The sequence below is a fragment of the Crocodylus porosus genome, unplaced genomic scaffold, assembly GCF_001723895.1.
Source record: "Crocodylus porosus isolate Cpor-Errol unplaced genomic scaffold, CroPor_comp1, whole genome shotgun sequence".
Classification (NCBI taxonomy): domain Eukaryota; kingdom Metazoa; phylum Chordata; order Crocodylia; family Crocodylidae; genus Crocodylus; species Crocodylus porosus.
In genome coordinates, this window is record NW_017728886.1 from 132,539,608 (window position 1) to 132,557,343 (window position 17,736).

Here is a 17,736-nt window from a genome sequence, read left to right on the forward strand (position 1 = left end):
CAGGCCCTATGAGGACAGGCTACGTGACCTGAACCTGTTCAGCCTCCAAAAGAGAAGGCTGAGGGGGGATCTTGTGGCCTGTTATAAACTAGTCGGGGGGGATCAGCAGGCATTGGGGGAGTCCCTGTTGCCCCGTGCACTGCCAGGAGTGACCAGGAATAATGGTCACAATCTGGCGGAGGGTAGATTTAGGCTGGATATCAGGAGGGGCTACTTCACTGTCAGGGTGGCTAGGATCTGGAAACAACTTCCAAGAGAAGTGGTGCAGGCTCCTACCCTGGGGGGTTTTAAGAAGAGGCTGGATGAACACCTTGCTGGGGTCGTTTGAACCCCAGTACTCCTTCCTGCCGTGGCAGGGTGTCAGACTAGATGATCTACTCAGGTGCCTTCTGACCCTAGAAACTATGAAATACATAATGGCCATAGCTTGCACATACTCACCAAATATTTCCTAAAATGAAAAACAAAATAGTGGAAGCATATTAGTGACACTAACACCCCACACTCTATGCAAATATGTAGATTACTACCCCAATGTTCATATTTCTTCCCAGTTTTCCCACACAGACTTAAGAAAGATGCTGGATTGATAGCTTTTCAGGCTGGAAACCCCCATATATGAACAGGAAAAAAAAGAAGACCTCTAGTGGCAGAGCCAGGACAATTTTCCCCTCACACTTCCCACCTAACATGGACAATACCCAAAAGCATTGTGAGGATAGCCTAGGAGGACACTGTTCTGGGAGTTACAGTGAAATTAATTTCTCAGGCCTACACAAAGCCTTGGCTTCTCTGACAAAACGCTGACCAAGTAGACAGCAAGGATCACCTGTGTTAATCTTTTTTTTGTGTGCACACCTTTATGCTTCTCATTACATACAAGTTGAGGAAAAATCATCAGGTGGCAGTAATTTTAGGTTTCCACTGATTATGCTATATCTGTGCTGTTTTCTTTGTTTGTTTTTAAAACCTGTCTCTCTCTAACAAGTCTATAAGCCATCTGTTGTCCCTCAAAGTTCTTCTAAACAAATAGCAGCAGGTTATATCTTCTTGATCTACCTTTCCCCCAGGTTAATAAAAAGGTTTGTTGGCAGGGGAGGGTTGTTTGTCTTTTTACTTGCTTTGTTCTCATAAGTCTATGGTTGTTCTTCTCAACCACAAACATGGGTACTCATTTCTAATGAGACAATGCAGCAACACACTCCCCTGTCCAATGGCAGTTGGTTTGCAGATAATTTTTCACTTCAAATATCTATTTTGTTTAGGCTTGGCAAGAGGTCAAATATTGTCAATTGACTGCTTATTTTTGAGCGATCAAAGATTATAGCAATATTACCCAAAAATCCACATTTTTTGAGTTTTCTTGATAGAAATATTATTTTTGTTTTATGACACTTCTTAATGAAGAAATATGCTCTTTTTGTGCATTATTTGAACCTACCAGCATTTTTTTTTAAAAACTTGACTGATACTTGACCAGGCACTTTCCTGAATTTTACTTGACCAGTCAAATACCCAACCCTAATTTTGTTACTTATAGGAAATGGGTAACCACATTATCTTGCTAATATTTGGATGATTTCCCCATTTACTGAAGAAAATGTTATTTTTCCCTATCACCCTGTATTTCCTGCCAATTCACTAGATGTCACCACTCTTACTTTATCTCCTTACATTTCCATTATAGTGTTACATCAGCATCAATGTTTAACTGAGTGTTATTTGGGGCATTTAGCACAGAATCCATAATTAGACATGATGTGGAGGTATATAATTACTGAGGTGGAATGGGGAGGACCAGAGACATTGCTTCTCCAGAGATGTACATGGCAATGTAAAGCAATTTACCACACGCTTTTAAAAAGAGTATTATACCCTCCTATAGTATGGGACGGTGGAAACTGGTACTGGAATTTGTGCCACCTTCCCAAGCTGTCTGCTGAGTTGCTCCTAGGAAGCATATGGAACAAGAAATGTGCTTTCACAAGCACAGAGGCTGCAATTATTTCTTACATGATAGGCAGTGGCCATACAGATCTTTTTCTCTTCCAACATCCCTGACATTCTGGATAAGTGAAATGCACAATCTAGCCCTTCATTATTTGAAACTCCATCATGAAGTCTACAAAACCATGCTAATTTTTAATGCATTAGCAACTTAGGCAGAAATTCATGAATGTCACCATTAAACTGAGCCCTTAAACTGTGGGGGAGGGAGGTTTATAAATTTTGACAATTAGGAGACAAGGAATTACCACAAACATCTCTAAATTTTTTTCAAAGAGCAGTTGATATACATCGTAAAACAGCAAACAATTCTAAATGTTTGTGTGTCCAAGTATAGTCTTCTTAACAAATATAGTCCACCAGGCCCTACTGCTTTAAACATTACATGTTGTAGGCCAATGCAGAGGTATTTTAGGGATTAAATATAAACCACTTACCACTTACAATTTGAAATGGCAATTTTAACCTGACATGATTCTAGCAAAGTTTAAGTTAACAGTAAAGCAGGCTATAAACAATATTGACAGTCATTTATAATGGGTTGTTAACTGGGGGTACACACCTGGGGGTACTTTGAAAGGACCCAGGGGGCATGCATGGGCAGGCAGGGACAGAGCACCGCCACCCTATGCTGCCGCCTCACAGGAGCAGGGCTGGGACAGGGTGAGGGCAGCAGCACCTGTATGTGGGCCAAACAGGCGCCACCTGGCCAGCCGGACGTGGAGGGAAAAGCCTGAATGCAGCAGCTACCACTGCCGTCCACCACCCTGCGCCACCACTCTGTGTGCGGGCACCACCAGCCTGTCCCCCACTGCGCTGCAACAGGCTGCTGCTACCCCTTCTCTACCCACCCCCACCAGCTGGCTGCCAGGGGGACACTGCACAAAAAAGGATGAAAACCCCTGATATATAACATAAAACAGAATGCATTTTTAGTAGCATAGAAATACAACTGACAAGCTTTGCTTTATTTAATTAGCTCCTACTTTCTGGAGTAGAGTTTTGTGTACATGCATGCACTGGTCCCTCTAATTTTAGAGGCTTGGATATTATGTATTTAAAGCTTCTTGGTATCTGAATCAACTGTTAATTTAACAGTACGTTAATGTACTCTCCAATTTTGAGACACTTCAATAATGTAATTAATGTACGTTTCTCTACAGTGCTTACATCCAGATCCCCGATTACCACCAAACTGATCCCTTGACATTTTTTGGAGTACGGCAGTTTAGACTGCATATGCATGTATGTAGCAAGGTGACTGAAATGAGAGGAGTACTTTCAGTACTATGGCAGAACATAACCAAAGTTGTGTATCAACTTCTCTGCTTGCCCTGTTCATTTCTACTCACTTCAAAACTAGAAGCAAGACTTATTGCTTATTGGCTAAGAAAATAAAGAAAAAGGTACTTACTGCTCAGTGATAACTATGTGCTTTCCTTCTTTCACACAAGCCACCAAATCAATCCCACTGTCCCTGCAACTGCTGAAAAGATAAACAAGTCAGATATTAGGGAAGGTGGAATGAACTAGACAGTACAAAGTTTGTCAGTCTGGAAATGTGAATACCACTGAACCCTAACCTGCAATGAACTAATGACAATGTGAGAGTATAAACCTGAGTCATGAATATTTTACACTAGGGTGGTAAATTCAGATCAGAAAAAGAGAACAACCAAATGTGCTATTCAGATTTAAAAAGCAATAACTGACATTTCCACATCTTATCCTCTAGCCATTTCTTGGGTCTATGCTACAAATTGCAAAATAATGAATTAGGGCAGATACAGAAGTTACACTTCTTGTGCAATAAGCCTGCAGAAAGTGCTCTACAACTGTAACGGAACAGAAAGTCAGGGCACATAGAGCCCTGTAAAAATTGCAGATCCACGTGCTGCTTGCTCCCCCCCAACACACACACACCACTCAGTTCCTAGCTGCAGTACCGGCACCACAGGAGCCAGCCTAGCCAGGCCTGAGGACTGGGGTGATCGTCTACAATTCTCCCCCTCCTGCCTTCTTCTCTGTATTTTCCTTGGAGCAGGGAGGCAGGAACAGCCCCAGGCCAGAAGCCTCCAGGCTTCAAGCTGGGGCTTGGGGGGAAGGGGAAGGGCTGAAGGAGGGGGCAGAGCTTGCTTCTCCAGCCACTTGATCCTGACAGAGGCTCCCCCTTGGTCCTACTGCCCCTGTCTCCTGTCATCTTTGACAGGCAGCCAGGGACAGATAAATATTAATTTTCTAAATTGTATAGGGATTCTGCCGGCCAGACAGAGTGGTATGGCAGGCCAGATCCAGCCCGTGGGCCATATTTTGCTCACCCCTGGCCTAGACCCATCCACACAAAGAAAACTTTAGCTTATTGCTGAATTTCTCTTATTGCATAGTCATGAGTACAGGTGAGCAAGTGTTGAATGTGGGTCTGCTGCTATTTTGCCCCTGCTCACAATTAACCTGTCTTAAGAACTGACTCATCTGCACTGATTTCCGACAATGGGCAAGTTCCTTAATGGAAGTAAAAAATGTACTTGAACAAGGGACCTTGATGATCTGTTGAGGTCCCTTCTGACCCTAGCACCTAAGAATCTACACCCAAAATGTACATCAGCATCTCTATGCATACTAATATGTAGCATCATTAATTTCCAACTTGTTTGGGGAAACTGAAAGCACGTGTAAAATGTAGATTGCAAGATGCGCTTACACTGCCTGTGCTCAATACAGAATGCAGGACCAGAAACCCAGGGCATCTTTACATATGCTCCAGGATTCAAGAGGAGCAGGGATCAGGAGGTTTAAGTAGAGTGCCCACAGCTTCATGTGTATTCAGCGTCCTGTGTGTGACAAAATGGGGTGGGGGGGCACATTAACTACAGTTCGTTTGACAGGCTTTAGTTAAAGTGCCCCGTTGCCAGTCTAAAGTGTGGGGATGCAGAATACACAGGGTGCGGAGGCTGCTGAATACAGTCTGGTATGTCTATAAGTGCCCCATAGGTCCAGATCACAGACACAAAGTCCCAGAAAACTTGGATGCATACAACAGCTCATAAAGAAGCAGAGACTGTTTCTCTGTTCTCATGTTTTAAAGCCAATTTATAATAATTCTGATCATTCAATTAACGGGAACCATGTGCACATGACAGAAAGCTGGTTCAGACCATCTGTTACAGAGTTTGAGGTATGCTGCTGGGAGTCCTATAGATATATATGTAGGGTAGCTAGCTTTGGGAACTCTCTTTTTTCCTCAAGCTCTCTCACTATTCATTTTATTAGGTACCATTTTACAGTTGTTACTCTTCCTGGCTATATACAAAGTAATTTCCAGTGGTCTTGCTAGCTTTAATGTAGTGTTTTCTTCTTAGAGCAACCTTAAACAAACAAACAAACAAACACACACACACACACACACACACCAGGATCACCAGGTACTTCATATTCTGTCAGTATTCCATCAGTTCTTTTTTAATTGCTTAATTAGCTGGTGCCCTAACATTACCAGCCAATCAGAGGCATTATTTGTTTGCAGACAGGCAGTGGAGCCACAATCTGCATGGGCCAGACACAATATGCACTTTACCATGAAATTGTTCAAAGCTTTTAAAAGGCATTGCACTTGGAGCAATTACTCTCCCATTGTGTTTTCTTTAATCACCTGACAGATAGGGAAGTGAACTCTGGGGGGAGGGTTTTTTTAAGTGTATCACATTGTCCTTCAGTCAGATGCAAATTGTTGAAGTGTAGTAACAATTAAATCTGAAATTAGGGCAATTTTCCCTTGATTTCAAGTGCAGCAGAATTGGGATGATGGCACCAATGATGAAATTGGGGACCCTGGGAGCTCAGTGCCCCCTTCTCCATTGCACAATGCAGAGTTTGTGCAAAAGGTAGTCATTGTCCTCATTGGCTGTGTGACAGTCTGTGGCCTAGTCATGCCCCAGATGCCTGGGCTGTGTGGCATGTGCATGCCACACACACACACACAAAAACCCCAGACATACAAGAAACATATATATCCCCCAGGCAGCCAAGACACATGCACAGTATGCAGGTGTCTGACAGAAACACACTTGATAGGCACAGGCCCCACTGGGTGGACATGGGCAGGACAGCTGGCTGATGGCTTGTGACCATGACAAGCTGCTGCCACATCAGCAAATCTCCCAGATGAATCATAGATAGATACAGGAGGGACACCAGCCCACCAACTGTTAGCGCAGACTTAGTGAAGGGGCACATGGAGGGGCTGGGTGTGTTCAAATCAACGGGCCTGGATGAACTTCTTCCAAGGGTGCTTAAGGAATCGACCATGGCACAGCAGAGCCACTGGCACGGCTGTTCAAGCACTCACTGTGCTCCAGTCAGGTCCCAGAGGACTGGAAAAGGGCCAGTGTGGTCCCTATTTTCAAGAAGGGGAGGAAGGAGGAACTAGGAAACTATAGGCTAGTTAGTCTCACTTCTATCCTTGGGAAAACGCTGCAAAAAAAAAAAAAAAACTAAAACAAAAACAAAAACAAAAAACCCAATAAGGATCACATTTGTGGGAGCCCAGCAGGGGAAATATTGCTGAAAGGAAATCAGCATGCATGCACTACGGGTAGATCCTGCCTGATTAACCTTGTGACTAGGTCACAAAATGTTTAGATGCAGGAGCTGAGGTAGATGTCATCTACCTAGACTTTAAGAAGGCCTTTGATACAGTATCTCATTCTGAATAAACTGACAGGCTGTGATATAGATGATTACACAGTCAGGTGGGTGGCAAATTGGCTCAGGGGTTGCGCCCAGAGAGTGGTGGTGGATGGGTCAATATCAACATGGAAAGATGGGAGAAGTAGAGTCCCGCAAAGCTCGGTCCTTGGACCGGTGCTATTCAATGTCTTCATCAATGACTTGGATGAGGGCATGGAAAGCACCCTGTCCAAGTCGGCAGATAATACCAAATTATGGGGCAAAGTTAACACACCAGAGGGTAGGGAATGGATCCAGGTGGATCTGGACAGGTTGGAAAAATGGGCAGAACGAAATAGGATGCAGTTCAACAAAGACAAGTGAAAAGTGCTGCACATAGGCAAAAAAGAACCACCAGCACACTTACAGGCTGGGGAATGACCTTCTCGGCAGCGCAGCAGTCAAAAGGGATCTTGGAGTCATAGTTGACTCCAAGATGAATATGAGTTGTCAATGTGACAAAGTGATCAACAAGGCTAATCATACTTTATCATGCATTAACAGATGCATGACAAACAGGTCCAGGAAGGTGATGTTTCCCCTCTATGCAGCACTGCTCAGGCCACAGTTGGAGTATGAATCCACTTTTGGGTACCACACTTCAAGAAGAATGCAGAGAATTTTGAGAGGGTTCACAGGAGGACCACTCATATGGTCAGAGGCCTGCAGGCAAGGCTCTACGAGGAGAAACAGGGACCTCTCTTCAGCCTTCCCTAGACAAGGCTAAGAGGTGATCTTGTGGCCGCCTATAAATTCATCAGGGGAGGGTAGCAGGGAATAGGAGACGCTCTATTTACTGGGGCATCCCCTGGAGTAACTAGAAACAATGGCCATAAATTGACAGACAGCAGATTTAGGTTGAACATTAGAAAGAACTTCTTCACAGGAAGGGTTGCCAGAATCTAGAATAGGCTTCCAAGAGCGGTGGTGCTCTCCCCTACATTGGGGGTCTCCAAGAGGAGACTGGACAAGCACCTAGCTGGGGCTGTCTGACCCCAGCTCTCTTTCCTGCCCAGGGCAGGGGGTCAGACTTGGTGACCTACTGAGGTCCCTTCTCATCCTAACATCTATGAATCAAATTCAGCGTGGTGCCTGTGATGTCCCCACCAACCAATCAAGCCTGGCCTGGCTGTTCAGGTGTCTTTGGCAGCTTAGGGAGTCCATGGGGCACACTAGGAAGCATGCCAGAGCACCCTCCCACCTGTTGCACTGGGGCTGTGCAGGCAGGCTCTGAGCTCCATCCCCTCCCCTACAAGGGCTAACGTGTTCTGCCTTCTTCCAAACTAACCAAGGGTGCTTAGAATAAAGCTTAAAAGTTAGAGAGCTTCTGCCATGGGCTTCCTGTACTTAGCCTTAGTTTCCCCCCATCCCACCCCATCAGTCTTTCCCCATGCCACTCCTGTGCTCCTTCAGTTTCAATTTCCAACTGGGAGTCCATCAAACAGAAGTATTCACCATAAAAATGCTAGATTTCTAGTTTGACTTTAAAAAAAAAAAAAAAAAAAAAATCACACGAGTGGATGCAGGGGCTGCTACCCGACTTCCTCAAATTTAAGAAATAATTTGGATGAATCAGACACTCCAATTTACATGTAAAGTTATATAACCTGGAAATACAAAACAAAGGGTGTCACTGCATGTCGCCCTATGGGAACATAACGATACACTACATAACTGTATGGCATGATCTGGAGACGTAATTATCACGTGTGCTTACACGCGATTGCCAGCTACACTGCCCTAGTGGCACACTCCCCAGGTATAGTGTACTGCTACAGTGATGTAGCGGCAAAATTTAACCCATACTGTTCTCTGCTTTAGTAGATGCTCCTAAAGCAAAGCAAACAAAATCCTGTTGTGGTTCACCACGAGAATGTATAATCCTATTCCCAACTGTCTTCTCTCTCAAGTAAACCCATTCAGAGCAGGATAATATTTGCCTTATGCCCACAGAAACCACTGCCTATTTTCCAAGTTATGGCTCAGTTCTTTAACTGGAGTAACAGTGGAGAAGAAAGGGAGGTAGCAAAATCTCCATTTACTCTCACGGGATCATCAAAAAATACTTCCTACCTTGGAGAGTTGCGGGGGTTCCTCTCCCTTGAAGCAGCAGTAATGGGTAATGCTTTCCTGGGTAGGCTGGGCCCACTGTACTCTTCTCCTGCCAAATACAGAGTTGTCTTCTGACCTGGCACTGCACAGCTCCCCTTCATAAATCTTGGAATTAACAACCCACTGACATGCATAAGGCAATGTCAAAGCTACTGTTTCAGGCAGTCTGCACCCTCAGGCACACATTATACTCAGTTTACTAGTCACTACCTTCAGCTGGTACAAATGAAAGAACACTTGGTGTTTCTAAAACGTGACAGCTGCTGATTGCAGAACATGCCCGAAGTGTACCCCTAGTCATGTAACAGTGTTATTAACTCTTGTAACTCTACTCCTGTTTAGATAACTGGAGTCAGGAAGTATACTTTACTGACTGTTATTAGCATTCTTGGCAGGCCTATACTTATTAACTTAATATATAGAAGCATCAGTTTGCAACACGCAACACTCAGAGAATACAAGGTAGTCTAAGCATCTTTAAAAAAATTAACCCCATACTCAGCACACATTAGAGACGTCACCATATTAAACATAATTTCTCATAATTTTACCCTTACAATTGCTGTGTTTTCAGGTTTTCATGATGTATGTAAAACTTGTCAAGATTAACAGGAGAAACTATGACTATTTTGTTTTTCAGTTTAAGACATGTCATTTTCAAAGATCTATTTTTCGATCAGTACCAAATAACATGAGGAACTATTTTAAAGGAATCCTGTCACTTGCATAATGCCATTTTATTAGCAGAATCCGGCCCCATTGACCTATGTATGTCATTGTAATTACATTTTGTAACAAGCAACCCCTGAAAGTCTAGAGGAAATGCAAGCTGAATTGTACCAATGTATGAAGTGCTAGAGGGAAAAGGAATGTAGATTAGTAGATCCAAAACAGAATATATACACTCCGATTCCTCTGAGGCATCTGATGTTGGAAATGTGATAGCCAATGAGAAACATGTTAGAAAAGTTGACAAGTTCAAGTATCTGGGGTCAACTGTTCAGTGGAATTCAGAGTTAGATGATAAGTTGAACCATCAAATAACAGCAGGTGGACAAACTGGAAATTGGTGACAGGAGTATCAGTGAAGCTGAAGGGGAAAATCTACAAGACGTGTGCATCCAGCACTATTGTACAGAGCCTAAAGAAAACTCAAAAGAGGAGATTGAATGCAACAGAGATGAAAATGTTCCAATAGACATGTGGAATGACAACGTTGGATAAAGGGTTGTTTTGGTTGTAGCTGTGTTGGTTTAAGCACATTGGCAGACAGGGTTCTTTGGATAGATGCAATATATTTTATTGAACCACTGAAAAATTGTTCTTTGCAAACTTTCGGACACAAACACCCTTCTTCAGGCACAAAAAGATTCTGCTGTTGAATTGTGTGCTCTCCTGGATAGAATAGAAGCCAATATGCAAAATGCAGGTCTGTGAAAATGTTAATGTGTGGCACTGAAGATCAGAGGGATGGGAGACAATAGGTGTGAGGCAGGTGGGAGGGAGGGGGAATGTTGAACTGGTGATAGAAGAATGTAGCTTGTAAAATGCAGACAGGTTACCTGAGGTTATCACATGGTAGGTAGGTTATAATGTGCCTTAAACCTGAAGTCTATATTTAGTCATGATTTTTTGTATCCAGCAGATTTACGAAGTGAAGTTTGTGGTCTCATCTATGAAAGGTGTTTTGTAAATTCCCTTTGAGGATCAGAACTGAGAGATTGGAGAGAGTGATGGTCTTGTGAAGAGTGTGAGTATTTTTGTCTTTGATATATGAATATAGATAAAATGAGGAATAATTGCATCAGAGGATTGGTGAAGATAGTGAAGGCATCTAAGAAAGTACAAAAGAGAAAACTGGTGTGGTATGGGCATAGGAGTAGAGAAGAATACATGGAAAAAGTAGTTACATTTTGGCATGTAAGAGAGAAAGGGAAGAGAAGGACTAAAAATGAAATGGAGAGAAACAGTGGAGAGGGACGTAAGAGAGGAGAAATAAGGAGAAAGCAGCAACAGCAGCAGCTACTATCTCCGTTTTACAGTTGGGTAATGGGGGTATAGGTTAATTTTTTTGCCCAGTGTCACAAAATAAGCCTATAGCAGGGCTAGGACTATACCATGGACTTCCTGAGCCTCAATAAAATTCTTTAATAGCAAACACTTTCTCTATGCTTTTCTTCATTTCTGTATGGAAATCCCTTACCTGCCATTGTTGCAAGTAATATCTTGCTATACTGACACTGAAATGGTTCAAAGAAAAATACACTGTCTCTATTTTTCCTGGTTTTCCCCCCACTCCATTAAGCAATATTCTTTGTAATGCAATAGTACTAGGGAGTTCCAAAGATCAGGGCACATGTAATTAAAATATATATGTTCCATGGAACAAGAACATCTGAAGTAAATAGAGTCCAGTCACTGTCCCTTCAATGTTTATGGGGAAAAAAGTGATAGTAAACATCTGTGGAGAAGGACTAGATGGTACTGCAAGAATGAGTGGGAAGGGTGCTAAATTTGGCAACTTATGGGCATACGCATCTGAAACAGGGGCCCTAAATTGAAGTACAGTAAAAGCTTTGTTATCCGTCAGCTACGGGGAATGGAGGGTGCTGGATAACAAAATATGCCGGATAACCGAGTGGCCCAAACAGGTGGCTTTGCCTGTTCAGGCCACCACCTTCTCCACTGCATCTGGGGTGTTGCTGCCAGTCTCGTGGGCCCTATGAACCCCAAGGGACAGGAAGGAAGGACCCATGCAACCTGCTATGCCCCAGGCCGTGGGGGCTTGGCAGCACAGGTTGCTTTCCCCCGGGCCATGGGGGCTCCATGAAACCGAAAGTGCCATTTAGGGCCTTTTAAACCCCCATGTGTGCACACACACAAACCTACCTGCCTCTCCAGTGGTAGGGAGGGGAGGAGAGGGCCAGCTGCCAGCAGGCAGAGTGGAATCTGGGCTGTGGGGGGAGCTGGTGCTTCCCTCCATGGGCAGCACCCAACCACAGGCACCTGGCTCAGGTAGTCCTGGGGGACACTGCAGCCACAGAGGGAAGCACTAGGCCCCCACGCAGCTCAGACAGGCAGGCTCGGGGTGGGGGGCGGGGAAAATCAGGCTCGCCACTTTTCTTGGGCAGAGCCAGCCTTCCCGAACTACTGCCAGGCTGCCTGCACAGGCTTCCTGCAGAGCCCCTGAGCTGCACAAAGCCCAGTGCTTTGTTCTGTGGCTGTGGAGCATCAAACTAAAACTGCCTGGAGGTGTTTTAGTTCACTGCACCCCAAAGTCATTTACGGTGCATTACGCTGCTGAATGTGCTACAGCAGCTGGAATTACTGCACAATACGCCACCAATGTGTGCAAACACCAACACCATTAAAGTGGTGCAAAAGCATTTAACCCGATTTAAAGTTTCGTACACACATGCCCCTCGCTTCATCTACACATGGCCTAAGATGACAGTGATGACAATACTGGGTTTATGAATGGGGTGAAATAGGCATAGAAGTCTGAACAATGGTGCTAAACAAATGGTGTAAACCTAGATGTTATCAGAACTGGGAGAGTCCATGCCCTGCATTCTAGAACTTGCCTCAGCATCCTAATCTAGTTGGGAGTGCCGCATGAAAGTTTGTGGCCTAGTCATGCCCCAGATGCCTGGGCTGTGTGGCATATGCATGCCACACACACACAAAAACCTCAGACATCAAAAGAAACATACATATCCTCCAGAGAGCCAAAACATAAACATAGTATGCAGGTGTCCAACACAAACACACTTAATGGGTACAGGGTCCGCTGGGTGGACATGGGCAGGATGGCTGGCTGATGGCTTGCGACCATGACAAGCTATTGCCACATCAGCAAATCTCCCAGTTTCAGAGGTCCATGACACAAGATGAGCAGGGGAAACCCCCAAAAATTAAGAGCCTCAGTAGTTCCCCCCAAACAGGAAAAGAATCAGAAAAACAAGTGCCTCTTCGAAAGGTAGAGGAAATAATTAAAGGAACACAAAAGGAAAACAGTTAAAGCAAGTAAAACAAGCCACAAAAACAAGCTGAAAATGAAACTCCAGTTCAGCCGGTTGTTCTGAAAGCAGTGCTCACCCATTTTGCTAAATGACTAACTACCCTGCAGTGCTTATTTGGCATAATTGCTCACACAGTACCACTTCCTTTTTTGGCCCTTCCACCCTGCTTGAGTCCCTGGAAAACTATTAATACAAATGGTGGTTGGGTCCTGTCGCCACCTTTTGGTGTCTCCCTCTCCGTAAGACTCAATCTAAGATGATGGTTACAAAAATATGAAGTAGACGATTCATGCAACATTTTCCAAACCTTGTGAGGCAAGAGAGTTAGTCAGGTCATTCATTCTCTTGCCCCCATACATTCCACACAGCCACTTCTCTCTGCTGATGATTGCTGCTGACTGCCCTTGCCATCATTATAATCACTTTGTATCTGAGAAATCTGTTGCGTCCCCCGTGAAAGAAATGCTTTATTAATGGATTTGGAAAGTGTCTGTTGGGTGCAATAGAATCTGCACATGACTATTCAACATCTATGTGAGGACACAGTATCAAGAAAATTCATACAGATAAAAAAGCCCAAGCTTCTACCCTTCCACAGAGACCTAAGGACTTCGGAAACTACTGCCATTACTGGAAACCATGTTTCAACTCTCTGATGACAAGCTTTTACCTGAACAATAAAGCAGCCACAGAATTAATGGATCTCATTCTTGCAGCTGTGGCCAGAAAATGAAAAATAAAGCCAACCCAAAATATTTTCCTGTGATACCAGAATTTGACAAATTAAAGCCACTTAGTAAAGGTATGTAGAAAAATCAAAAGTAGGATCTGTCTCCCACAATAATTATCAGAGATGCTTTGAAGGTTGCCAATGGCAGCTCAAGCTCTAGTGCACTTGGTTAGGGAGTGTTAAACACTGGTTTGGTCTCTTTCCTTTACCGCAGATGGAGTTTCAAGATGTTACAACTGTTCTTTTCTAGCTACAGTTAAAAACTAACCCAAATTTATATTAATCTAGCTCAGGATTTTTACAATAAAATATATGCAAATTGTTCCTGGATTTTTTTTTTTCTCTATTGCTGGAAGCATCAAGTTGTGTGGGGTACATCATACTGGGATCTGTTTAATGAGGTCAGGGATTTGGGGGGGAAAGGGAAAGAGCTCATTTGAATTTTGTTCTTCCTTGCAACATACAAAGCCAGTTATACTACCAAACACCATCATCACCCACAGATGAAAATAAAGAGGGAAATAAGTACAACTGTAGATGCTTTTACAGAAAAATAAACAACATTCTCCCTTCTGGGTTTAATAACAGTTGGAATAGTTCTGTTTTGATTAGCAGTAGGCTAAGGAGATCTTTTGGGGGGAAAGGAAAATACACACTATACTTTAAAAAATAACAATGACCTTATGCTGCAACAAGATATTTTACTCTTGTTGTTGGCTCCCTGAAATAGTAGCAGAAATCTATGAGTTATTACAATCTGTTTTCCAATGATACCAAAATGAGCCACTGGGGGAACCATAAGAAGTTTACTGCTATGCGAATTATGGTAAAGTTTGTTTATTGGTTCTCAAGCTGTACAATTAAGTGAATTCCTTTAATGTACTCTTTAACCCTACTTCAAAGAGCTGAATGGTGTAATTCTGCTTGTGTATGCTTGCAATGCAGTAAAGCTGTCCCCCTCTTCGGTTACCACATGGTAAACAGACACCCTTTTTCTTCTTCAAACCCATAAAAATGAACGTGACAAGCTACTGGAGAACAATACAATTGCCTTATAACAGTACACACCAAAGACATCTCTCAACATCTACAAGTTGAAATAGTGCACTCATTTCAAGTGAACCCATTAATTTTCAGACAAGGCTTGATCATTATGAATTGAAGCTTTCTACAGAGAATCTAACTGCTGCACAAAGCAGTATGGTTAACTCCCTCACCCTGCTAACACTCACCCCTCCTGGACTACAGACCTCCTGGCTCTCTGGCTCCTCTCTCTTCCAGGCCAGCTTGGACCTTCTTACCTCCTCTTAGTCTTTTCCTCAAAACTCCAGGTTACTTACCCCAGTTCAGATGCTACCCAGGAGCTCTTCTCTGCATGAGTCTCAGGGCTAGGATCCCTGACCAGTTCAGACCTTCGGCTTATATGATTTAAGCCTGATCAGGTGACTAATTATGTCCCTGCCACCAGGAGTTTGCTTCTCATGCAGCCTCTTCCCCACGTAAAGTGGCAGGTGTGCTAAGTGCCCTGTTAGTCATACTCAAGATGTTTCTCCAGTTTGGCAGTAAATGCAGTTTTTAAAAAAGGCTGATGAACAACATTTTATAAAAACTGTGTGATCTATATGGATTAAATGAGCCTTTAAATATACAACTATGACATAAGATAACTCCTCTTCCTTATCCTGTGTTCTTCTACCCTCCAAATTATATACTGGGAATACTAACATTTAACCAATACTGACTGCATGTTACACTTATCTACAACTCTACAACTGTTAAGCATTTGCTTAGTACAACAATCCCCATAAATTATTTCTTTGCAATTCTTTAATACTTTAAATATTCTTTCTTATTTTCCTCCCCATCCTACCTGGCTACTTGAAAAGACATAGCCCCGAAAGCCCCATTCATCTTCTTGCTTTTGTACATACATTCCATTAGCTCAGTTGGATTCTAGCTGAGTATAGAAACAAGAGCAGCACACTAGGGAATGCATGCACCTAGCAGGGACCTAAAAGCTTCCATCTTTAAGCTCCAACAGTGTTATAATGATCTTAGCGATCCTACTGTGCTACATCTTGTGCGTGAACAAGAAAAAAAAAAGGCCTGGTCACTTTCTGCTCTATTAATAAGCCTGCCCTATTATTTTAAAATGCTACCTACATATGACATTTGCTTAAAAGCACAGAGGCATATTTCTGAACTTTAGAGTTTTTCCTTCACTGCCCTGAACTTTTCTATACCCATAAATGGAAACTGAATTAAAGTATAGCTGTTTGTTCTGAATAGCAATTTATTTCTTAGAACATTTTTAATAAGCAATGTGTGCTTCTTCATGCATAAACTCACACAGCATTATTTGAAGATCATGTCAAATATTTATTATGCCGTATTTCCTACATCTTATTTTCTCACTTATAATTTAAATCTTAAAATTAACCTTACAGTCTAATTATTTTGTTCCCCACAGCCCAATTTGTCTATAGCATCACAGATACATCAGGGGTCACCATGAAAGGAACCCAAATTACTAGGTTGAGACAAGCAGAAATATTATGTGGCGACCATAATATGTGAGGTTTAAATAGCTACTATATACACTATACTATGTGCGTATGCACACACACACACTTTGTCATGATGGACAGATACAGGTTTCCTGTTTCTTCCTCTACAAAGAGGGTTACGATGCACTCTTGGGTATAAACCCACTGAAATTACTGGAGTTATGCTAGCAATGACTTTTTCCTTCTATGAATTACAAAGAGAAAAAAACTCTGATTCTGAACTCTCCATTTTGCCTAACACTTTATCAAAATAGGGAACCATTGCTTACTAGCTACTCTAAAAAGACATTTTATCCACTGTGCAGTAGTAGTTCCCATCTGTATACATGCTAGTGACAATAACAACTGTTCAGTGATAAAGACGGCTCTTGAAAGAATCTTATTATGTAGTCAAAAATCAACAAACACAGAAACAATTTCCTAGAAGTAGCACTGCAGGGACTAATGGAAATAAACATGCTATTGCCCCAGCCATAACGAAATACATTTCAATTAATCAAAAGGCATGTTCTATATATGAACACCCACATTTGGAAGCTATCCAGAGGGGGCCATCTAGGGTTGTTCTATTAGCTGGAATAATTATTGTGTCTAGTATAATTGGATCTATGACACTGTATAATAATTTTCTACATAACAATTGTGAAAATATTAATTAATAGCCATACACAGCTAAGTAGGTGGATAGCTTGTACTAATCTATTCATTATGAGCTACCCAAGATGTGAAACATCATGAAGTGCTGTGGGAATTCAAAATACTCAATAGCTTGTTGGTGGTATTCTAGGACATTGAACACAAGTGGGTCAAAGTAAGAGAAACCAATTTATTACCCCAAACCATTAATATGCTTTATACTTGATTAAGAAAGAAACCAACAATTATTACATTTTGCACACTTTTGTCACTGAAGTCTGTACTCTTAAAACACCTACACTGAGAAAACTAAAAACATGTTACCAAAGATGGAAAAGAATCAATATTACACTAGTGCCAGGACTTACAAGGAGAAGCAAATGTTGATGGCTAAAAATAATAAAGATATACATCTTGGTATTCTCACAAAGCCTGAGAGAACCTTAATGTTGTTGTTTGGTTCCCTCCCCCACCTCCCGCAGAAACTAAAATATTAGAATTCAATCCAAAAACTATAAACTAGTTTTGTGTTCATAGTGTCAATGACTTCTGGACATGGCCAACATTATTGTAACCAATTTTGACTAATCTCTAATTAGAGTCTATACTCATCACAGCATGATAAAGGATGAGGACAGGCCTAAAAAAAGAGTTGTAAGTATATGAATTGATATAACTACATACTGTATAAATTTCTACTCTAACATTTTCATATGAAGTGCATATCTATTTTTTTTTAATTTTCCTGTGAACATTTTGAATTAGTGATTTTTCTCCATTAATTTTTCATGAGAAAAAAAATCTCTTTTTACACCAATTTTTGGGAAACAATGCACTGTTGCTGAAAAAGCATTAAGTTAGTGAACAAAGTAAGTGTTAATACTAAGTATCATAATTAAGAAAACAGGAATATTATAATAAATGTTGACCATTTTCT

The 17,736-nt window shown here is 42.1% G+C and overlaps 1 protein-coding gene across 1 annotated transcript in view; it reads right to left on the bottom strand.

Annotated features, from left to right (window-relative positions):
* Positions 1-17,736, bottom strand: part of CDH18 (cadherin 18) — a 485,140-nt gene that overhangs the window by 354,857 nt on the left and 112,547 nt on the right. The window contains exon 2 of the mRNA XM_019541925.1: positions 3,422-3,493. The gene's annotated coding sequence lies outside the window, so the exon portion shown is untranslated. The remainder of the gene's footprint in view (positions 1-3,421; positions 3,494-17,736) is intronic.